Source organism: Schistocerca americana, unplaced genomic scaffold, assembly GCF_021461395.2.
Source record: "Schistocerca americana isolate TAMUIC-IGC-003095 unplaced genomic scaffold, iqSchAmer2.1 HiC_scaffold_117, whole genome shotgun sequence".
NCBI lineage: Eukaryota > Metazoa > Arthropoda > Insecta > Orthoptera > Acrididae > Schistocerca > Schistocerca americana.
This window is the reverse complement of record NW_025725231.1, coordinates 482,012-491,400: the sequence shown is the minus strand read 5'-3', so window position 1 is coordinate 491,400 and position 9,389 is coordinate 482,012. Positions and strand designations below refer to the sequence as shown.

The 9,389-nt window shown below is 42.9% G+C and overlaps 1 long non-coding RNA gene across 1 annotated transcript in view; it reads right to left on the bottom strand.

The window, feature by feature from the left end:
* Positions 1–3,038: 3,038 nt before the first annotated feature.
* LOC124562662 overlaps positions 3,039–9,389 on the bottom strand; it is a 29,323-nt gene continuing 22,972 nt past the window's right edge. The window contains exon 3 of the long non-coding RNA XR_006969595.1: positions 3,039–3,404. This is a non-coding gene — a long non-coding RNA (uncharacterized LOC124562662). The remainder of the gene's footprint in view (positions 3,405–9,389) is intronic.

Sequence of the window (9,389 nt, the reverse complement as noted above, 5' to 3'; positions counted from 1 at the left end):
GCTGAATTTCTTCGTCAGACAATCCATCGAGGGAGTGTGTATAAACGACTCCACGCGAGGAATTTAAGGTACGGTGCGGTTCCACCCGGACAGGGAAGGTGTGGAGCAGAGAAGTACGCAGCAATTTTTGAGCCTGGAGGGCACTGTGTGTTTCTAACAACAGGGTACCATTCCGTAATCTGGAACAAGACTTTACAGGACCTGCAATTGCGTCGACACCTTTCTGAATAATGAAAGGGTTGACCGTGGAAAAGTCGTGACCTTCGTCAGACCGAGAAACAACAAGGAACTGTGGCAACGATGGAAGAACCGTCTGTGGCTGAGACTCAGTGAACTTACGTTTGTGAGCAGACATAGTGGAAGGTGAGGAAACCATTGCGGAAGAATCCCCCATGATTACCGGCGTCTCCGATGGCGCGCTCCTCCCTTGTGGGGGCCCTCACCGAGGGCACACCCGCCTTAGGTGATTGTTCACACCTCAGGTCACACCTCCCGACATACGGACGGAGGGACCAATCGGCACTTTCGGAAGGTATCAGCTCGGGTAATCACCCCTCCCTGGGCCTGGCCTTTACCAGGGGGTACGTACGTGTCCTACCTGTCTACCCGGGGCGGGGAATTACGCGTTACCCCGTCACCGGCTACGCATGGAAGTGCGTGGGTCGGCCTTCAGACACGCACAGGGAGGAAGAAAGAGAAAGGGAAAGGAAAGAAGAGGGGGTCTCAAACGCCGCAGCGGAGAAAAGGGTAAAGAGAAGAGGTAAGGAAAGGAGAAGGACAAAGGAAGGAAGAAGACAGACAAGCAAGGAAGAAGAAGAATGCGGTACATTTACAAGCGTCCGTCTCCGGACGTAGGCGCAAACCATGCTCCCAGAGGGGGAGAAAGTAAAGGAAAGAGCAAGAGGTGAGGGGGGGGGTGAAGACAGGGGATGGGGAAGGATGCGGAAAGGGAAGGTATGCAGCCCGGAAAGGAAGGAAGGCCACATTAGCTCGGGGCCCCGTGCTCGCTACGCACGTATCCACAAAAGAGATGTGGATCCCCTGGGGGGTCTGATTGTGCCTGTTTGCAGCTCAGCATCTCCTCTTTATAGTGAGTAGAAATCTATCCTTTCCATAGTATTATAAATAATTAAGACATATTCAGGCAGTAGAGTTTAAACAATGATTTCAGTATTTAAAAGTGGTTCTTTTACTTAATTTTGCAAAAAACATCTTTGCCTATATAATTTATTACAAGATGATATTTCTTCAGTTTGAGGAAAGATAAGCCATTTTGGGAACTCAGTTCATCTTTTGCCAAACACTGCAAACTAAACACAATAGTAATTTCTTTCCTATACATAAACAGTGAACTTCTTTTTGTTTATCTATTTTAATTTTGTTTTCCTTGTCCCAATATGATTACTACTGAGGAAATCATTAAAAACGCAAACTACTGAAAACTAGTATGTTAAGCAATGAATGCAAGACTTTGTGGTGAGTACAGTCAATACAGAAGTCCTGTTTCTTCAAGATATTCTGATACATAACAAACAAATGATCAATTTGTTGAAGTAAGAAAGTGATGGTGTAATGCACCTCTTTCTCTGGGGGGCAAATATTAATTACTGTCAGTAGTAAAATAGTAAGCTACAAATTATCATTTTAAACCTGTGTGGTCTCCCTGGTGTGGCTAGTCGACCACAAGTCCCCATCACGCTGTTCACTCTAACAACAGAGTACATACAGGGTTGAAGACATGGAGAAAGAAAGGTATCATCACAATTTGAATTTAGAGTAATATAACTTTCTTACCTTTATTGGTCGTTGTTGCACGCTCGTGGTCCAATGATGAATCTCACAATCCGCTGTTTGTTAAATCAATTTGGGGTCCAGGGTGCGTATTCTGCTGCGTAAGAACTGACACATATTTAAACTTCCAACTTTTATTTTATAAATGCTGATTGTGATGATACTCAATAATTTTCAATGTGACAGCTTTTCCAATACATCATTTCGTTCCCTCTATCCTTGACCTTCTCAAAGCAAGCGTATTACAAGACGTCTCAACACCAACTGCCCATTGCCTCTACACCCGCCAACCACCAGCTCCTGTTTCACAGAGCTTACAAACTGTGCACTACTGCCAACCTTGGTTGTACATCGATATTTTACACATCACACATATACATACATGAAAACCATAGCATGAAAAATGAAAAGTTCAAATGGTTCAAATGGCTCTGAGCACTATGAGACTTAACATCTATGGTTATCAGTCCCTTAGAACTTAGAACTACTTAAACCTAACTAACCTAAGGACAGCACACAACACCCAGCCATCACGAGGCAGAGAAAATCCCTGACCCCGCCGGGAAAATGAAAAGTGTTTATAATATAGTTCTGTGGCATTATACCTCATGATTGTCCTCATATTAACAGTTTTGTAACAAAAAAATAATATGTTTATGTTTACATAGTTAAAGTTCACTTGCTCCTTCAAGTTGATTGACGGCACCGCACACCTCGCCGGCCGGTGCTATCAGTAGTTTCAGTAGTCCATTACATTGTAATGGTCATTTCAGTTCAAAATTTTGTGCACTGCAGCAAAAATGTAATGCGTTATTGGTCATGACTATTATTCTGAATTGCATGTTACGTGACTGAAAGCATACAGCTGCACTGCCTGATGATACGTAAAGTAGAGTCACTTTTACCATAAAGATGGCATGCTGGATTGCAGACTGGCACAACAAAAAGTTGCACATAGAGCTTTTGGCCAACACTTTCTTCAGAAAAGAAGACAAACACACGTTCACACACGCAAGCACACCTCACAAATTCCCAGTGGAGGGAATGGAGATAGTGGTTATGTGTGTGACATATCTCTCTTTGCGTCATTGTGTGTGTGTGTGTGTGTGTGTGTGTGTGTTCTTTCCTGAAGAAGACTTTGGCCAAAAGCTCAGTGGGTAACAGTTATCTTTTTCGCACCTGTCTGCAACTCAACATCTCATATTCATGGTGAGTAGCTACCTATCTTTTTCATGATGTTACTGATATTCCAACATGGTTTTTCCATTGCTGGATTCATTTTGATTTTGATTTGATTAAATAATATTAAGATCTTACCTGAATAAGACAATCCTTGCTAGGCAAAGACAATATAATTATGTCCTCCTCTTTGTTTCAACATCTGGGTCATGTGAAATAAGAGTTTGGGAAATCCTGACATCACTGCATGAAGTAGTCCATAACTGCATGCTGCACATCAGTGGATTGGATAGGAATTTTCTTCTTCTTCTTCTTCCTCTTCCTCATCTTGAGAGTGTGTCTAATCTGCATTTCGGTGTATCCATTCTTCTGGAAGGTTTTCTTCAGGTGCTGAATCTCAGTAGATAAACTGTCCCTGTTGCACGTCATGAGCTCTGCGGACAAGAGTAGGGAGCTCAGATTTCTGTTGTGCTGGGTGATGGCAGCTGTTGGCATTTAGGTACAGGTCTGTGTGTGTTTCGTTTCGGTAGACCGAGTGTCGCAGTGTGCCGTCCCATTTTCTTCTCTATTGGGATATTGAGGAAATGCAGCAGGTCATGTTGTTTTAACAAATAGGTATCTTTAAACTGGTGCACTGGCGAAACAACTGAGTCAATGCTCACAGCGATCTAGCCTAATTGGCGTACTGATTCCAAACTTCTGAGTGGGAACTTTTAGGCCACTCCTTATACACTGTTCAGCCAGAACATGACAACCGACTACTATCAATGTTAACCTGCCCAGGTGATAGCAGCATCACCTGGCAAGGAATGGCTGCTAGTCACACACATGCACGATGTATGTAGTACCACTGAGCGTGCTGTCTGTGTGCAGACTGGGGAACGTGAGCAATCAGAGTCTGACCGGGGGCAGATTGTGACAGCCTGGAGGATCAGTGCAAGCATTTTGGAAACTGCACAACTGGTCTGGTGTTTGAGGAGTGCTGTCTCGAGTGTATATAACATGCGGCAAAACCAAGGTGAAACCATGTCCATATATCTTGGGGCTGGGTGGCTCCCTCCTCATTACAGATGTCCGACACTGTAGGCCAGGCAGACTGGTGAAACAGGGCAGCGAACTGTGGCAGAAGTAACATCAGACTTTGTTCAGGATTAGAATACAAGTGTGTGTGAACACACAGTGCACCAAACACTCCTCTGCTGCCAATGATCCATGCATGCGCCAATGTTAACCACAGCATCCACAACTATGACTGAAATGAGCACATGGCCATAGGCACTGGACGTTGGTAGGGAATTGCATGGTCTTATGAATCCCAATGCCAATGGAGGTTGCAAATCCGTCATCTTCCAGGTGAACAGCTCCTTGACACCTGTACCGTGTGACGTAGACAAGCTGGTAAGTGGCTCCATTATGGCCTTTGAACATTAATGTGGGCATCTATGGGTCCAGTGGCGCTCATGCAAGGCACCATGACAGCTAAGGGGTAACATACACCCCTTCATGACAATCATGTTTCCCAACAGCAGTCGCATTTTTCAACAATCTAATGTGCCATGTCCCAATGCCAGAAGGGTGTTGAGCAGTTTGAGGAACACAATGGCGAGTTCCAATTGATGTGCTGGCTCCCTATCTCACCAGATCTAATCCATCTAGGACATGATTGAACATGGCACCAGATCTTATCGGCTGCCCTCCCTGGAATTTACGGAATTAGGTAACTTGTGTGTCCAGATGTGGTGCCAACTCCCTCCAGCAACCTAAAAAGTCCTCACTGCTTCCATGCCAAGGTGCTTCACCACTGTTATCCATGATAAAGGTGGACATACTGTTTATTAGGTTAGGTGGTCATAATGTTCTGACTGATCAGCATATGCCTATATCATTGACTCCCATTTTACTTTGATGTCTGTCTGGGAGACTGGTCCTACAGGGGAACCTGAATGTAAATATCTGTGAGCACATTTCATGGACAACTCTTCACATGCAATCACAATCAATGTCAGTATGTCTCAAGGCAGTTGAAGGTTTGGCCACATAAAACATTCATTGCACCTGCGGTGATATATAGCTCTGAGATGTGGGGTATACAAAAGCAGGACTGAATTTTCTCATTTTTGAGAAAAAGTGATGCAGAAGATATTTTGTCTAGTTTCAACTGCAAACACAGGTAAATGGAACATCATGCAACAATGAGCTGGATGACCTGTGCCAAGAAGCCAATATAGCAGGAATCATCAGAAGCAATTTGGCTGGACATGTGGCTTTGACAAGACAACAGCTGGACACAGAAGTTCCTGGATATCATACCTGGAGGCAGACTCGCAGGAAGAGCTAGGAAGAGGTGGAGCGATGGCCTCTGAAGACGTGTAACAATCAACCACCTACGTGGATGGATATAGGATGGCAGCAATGGACAGAAGACTTTGGAGGAGGACAATTGTAGCAGCGTGCAGTCTATTAGGCTCAAACGCATAAAAGTTAAAATATCTACATGGATGCCTAGGAAGTTTACATACTATGTTCCATTTAGTATATGATGAATAATGTCTACTTATAGTGGTACCACTAACTATTTTCGTTCCTATGAAATTTTATTGTGCGAGTCCTCGTGGTATTAAGATACATGCTATATGAGAATGCAGGCTCTCTTGGCGAATCTCGATGATAAAATCTTCTCAAGTTGACAGCCGAGGGTCCTAGCGTCTCGACTTTGTACAGCCTGTTTATTCCATCCGCTGCCACTAACCTGCCTCCATCGGTGCGCTTTTGTCTCGTTCCTGATAATGTTGTGTTCCACACGCTGTTGAGTTGGAAGCCACTATCCTGATCGACCAGGTTATCACTGACCTGTATGTCCACTGTCTCTTTAATAATAGAGTCCCAGAAACCTTTCGCTCTACACAGTCTCTTGGTTGCTTCAAACTGAAACCTGTGTTCTTCACTGAGGCTGTGATCCACTACCGCGGATTTTTCTTCTTGTCCGAGGCACACATGTTCAGAGATGCATTGTGTTATGCAACACTGCGTCTGTCTGATATATTGTTTCCCACATTCACAGGAAATACTGTAGACACCTTGTGTTCTTAGATCCAAGTTGTCCTTCATTGAGCCCAGCATATTTCTGATTTTTGCTGGAAGATGGTTTTTATCTTGTTCCCCTCCAGTATCCTAGCAATCTTGGCCAAGGGAGGCACTGCATACGGGAGAATGCCAAACCTTTGTTGTTCTCTTCTTCCTGAAGGTTCTTCTTCTTCTTCTTCTTCTTCTTCTTCTTCTTTCTATTCCTTATCTTGAGAGTGTGTCTAATCTGCATTTCAGTGTATCCATTCTTATGGAAGGTTTTCTTCGGGTGCTGAATCTCAGTAGATAAACTGTCCCTGTTGCATGTCATGAGCTCTGCGGACAAGAGTAGGGAGCTCAGATTTCCGTTGTGCTGGGTGATGGTAGCTGTTGGCATTTAGGTACAGCTCTGTGTGTGTTTCGTTTCGGTAGACCGAGTGTCGCAGTGTGCCGTCCCGTTTTCTTCTCTATTGGGATATTGAGGAAAGGTAGGTACCCATTCACTTCCAATTCCATTCTGAACTTTATGTTCTCATGTATGCTGTCCAGATGGTTGAGAAATTCCATTAGAGTGTCCTCGTCATGCGGACAGACTGCAAAAGTATCGTCCAGGTACCAATAAAAGACCTTGGGTTTAAGGTGTGCTGTTTCCAGGGCAATAGCCTTGAAGTATTCCATGTACAGATTAGCAATACATGGTGGCCCCATGTACCTGTTGGTAAAACTTGCCCCCACACTGGGAATACGTGGTCATGAGCGCATGGAGGAATAATTCCACTGTGTCTTCATCGAAATGAGTCTCCAATAGTTTCAAGGTGTCCTCTAACAGTACCCTCATGAAGAGGGATGTAACGTCAAAGCTGACCATAAAGGTGAGAGTGTCGAAGCCAGTTTCAGGTGGCATGCAAGTAAAGCATGTCTAATTTTGTCGAGTTCAGCCCGGGTGAGGCAGAGAAGCCCGTGGTGCAGCAACTATAAAGATCTGGACGAGACGTGAACCTGACACTCTGCCTGAAAATGGCAAGTATGAAAATTGCTGAAACGTTGCTGGAGAACAACACATTGACTCGGCTTTCAACTCGAGAACATTTTATCATCAGGATATATGCTGTTAGTTGTGGATCAGTTGTAGGACTGATTAGCCATCTTCTGATCTATGCCATAAGGTTGTGAATGGCTACTTAATTGGTATGCCTGTTGTCAGCAAACATTCCAGTTTTTTAACCTTGTAAAAGAACTTGTGGAAAAATTAATGTGACTGCTGAAAAATCTGAGTAGCAAATAATTTGAAGAGTCACTGTATAAAAAATATAAGTGAAGAAATAGCCAAAAAGTGGACAATTGCAATTGCAGTAAAACAGGTCTGTAGTTGATGCCTAGCAAAACTCCATCAGGATCAAGGAAAATCCAGAAATATAGACACCATGCCAACAGGTGAAAAGCCAATGAGAAACTGATATCAAATAGGGTCACTGAAGATAGGATTACACACATTGTGACAATTCTTGTTCAAATTGTATTTAGAGCAGTCAGCAAATAATCTATGATAATCCAAGTCATGTGAAACTTTATAATGATACTGAGAAATTATTAGTGCCACTAATTCCACTGCAATGTATGTTTCACATTAAACAATTAACCTATGAAAATTTTCCTTACTCTGCATGCAATAAATCAGAAATGTTAAAGCTTACAATATTCTGAGTTCCATCTGTTCCAAATTTTGTTCAGGATCTTCCTTGATAAATTCAGTAGAGAAAGAGATCCCCAATGGCTCTTCAACAAACTAGGAAAAAGAACACCTCAATTAAAACTGCCACTATACTTCTATACACATGGCATGACTTTTTATTTCTTTTTCTGGGTACCATCAAACTTTTTACTGATTATTATCTCTTATGCAAAAAGGAATTTTTAAAATAATATGATTTGCTGAGCAGCTGTTCTTCCAACACACATTCTGACTATTTCATCCTGTACTATACAATATTACATTCTTTGGAATGAACCAGACCATTCTTTCTCCATTTCAGTATACTTCATGGGTTTTTGACATTCACTTTCAAATGCTAAAATCACAGCTTGCCTGTAGTTACAGTGCTTTTGTGCTACCTCCAAACACTAACCTTTTATCACAGAATTTGACCTCAATACTTAATCATCTCATCTGCCTGTTTCTGCCTGGTTTTATCAATTAACTTATTCTCCTGACCACAGCTTTGGCTGAAATGTTTTGCAAAATTTTCAGCAGGTCTGTTTCTCCTTCTGCCCAGCTATCAGTGTCTTCAACTGTTTACTTGCAAGGTTCTGTATGCACCACTGCTCCACTCTTTTATACCCAGCAGAAATGTTTGTCTGCACATCAAAACTTCTCCAGGCTGGCCAATTTGAAATTCCCAGCTTGCAGTAGGGCAGTCAGCACTATTCCAGAAAGAACTACCACGTGTGTTTCTCAGCATTGCCCTCCAGCACAAGTATACTGGCATTACAGGCTACAAACATCACTGTTCCCACTCCCTCCGCTCAGACTTTGCCATTACTGTTGCAGATTAAGTCATGTGCCCACATTTTGTATTTCTCATTCATGTAGGCACCTTTACTAGTTTTGTTTATTTCTCAATTACAATGTTGAACACACTTGCATGAACATCACCTTGTCCCTAAACTGTGTGTGTGCACTAAACTCGCTGCATCAGTCTCTCTCTCTCTCTCTCTCTCTCTCTCTCTCTCTCTCTCTCTCTCTCTCTCTCTCCCCCTCCCTCCCTCCCTCCCTCCCTCTCTCTGCCTGTGCCTGTCTCTCTCTGGTATAACCATATTTGCTCTTGCCCCTGGCTGTCTACTTACTATGCCCACTTTCTTCGTTACCAACACTCCATCACTCTGTGCCTTGTTTCACACAGAGAGAATACTACAGAAAGATCTGGAGATTTCCGAAACATTTGTGTGGAACAGTGCTTTTGAAGGCAGAGGGAATCTGTATAACCTCTAATGTCCCCAATTTGGCCATCACAGTCATATTTGATTAAATACATGATGCCAGGTTCTTCTTACCAGCCCTGTAGAAGAAACTATGGCATATTCTTCTCCCAAAAATATGCACACTACCTTCCAATTTAATCTTCGTGTTTGGCACTTTCAGGTTCCATTATGCGCTAGATAAAAAACACGAAAATCGACTACAGCACATTTTCAGTTCCTATTTCAGATGTCTAACATTAACATTTTTATTTTATTTATTTTTTGCATAGTGGAGGTCGGACACTTCTGCCTGGTTTGATGTGATCTGCCATGACTTCTCCTGTGCCAACCTCTTCATTTTAAATTGAATATTGCATCCAATGTCGAGTATTTGATGT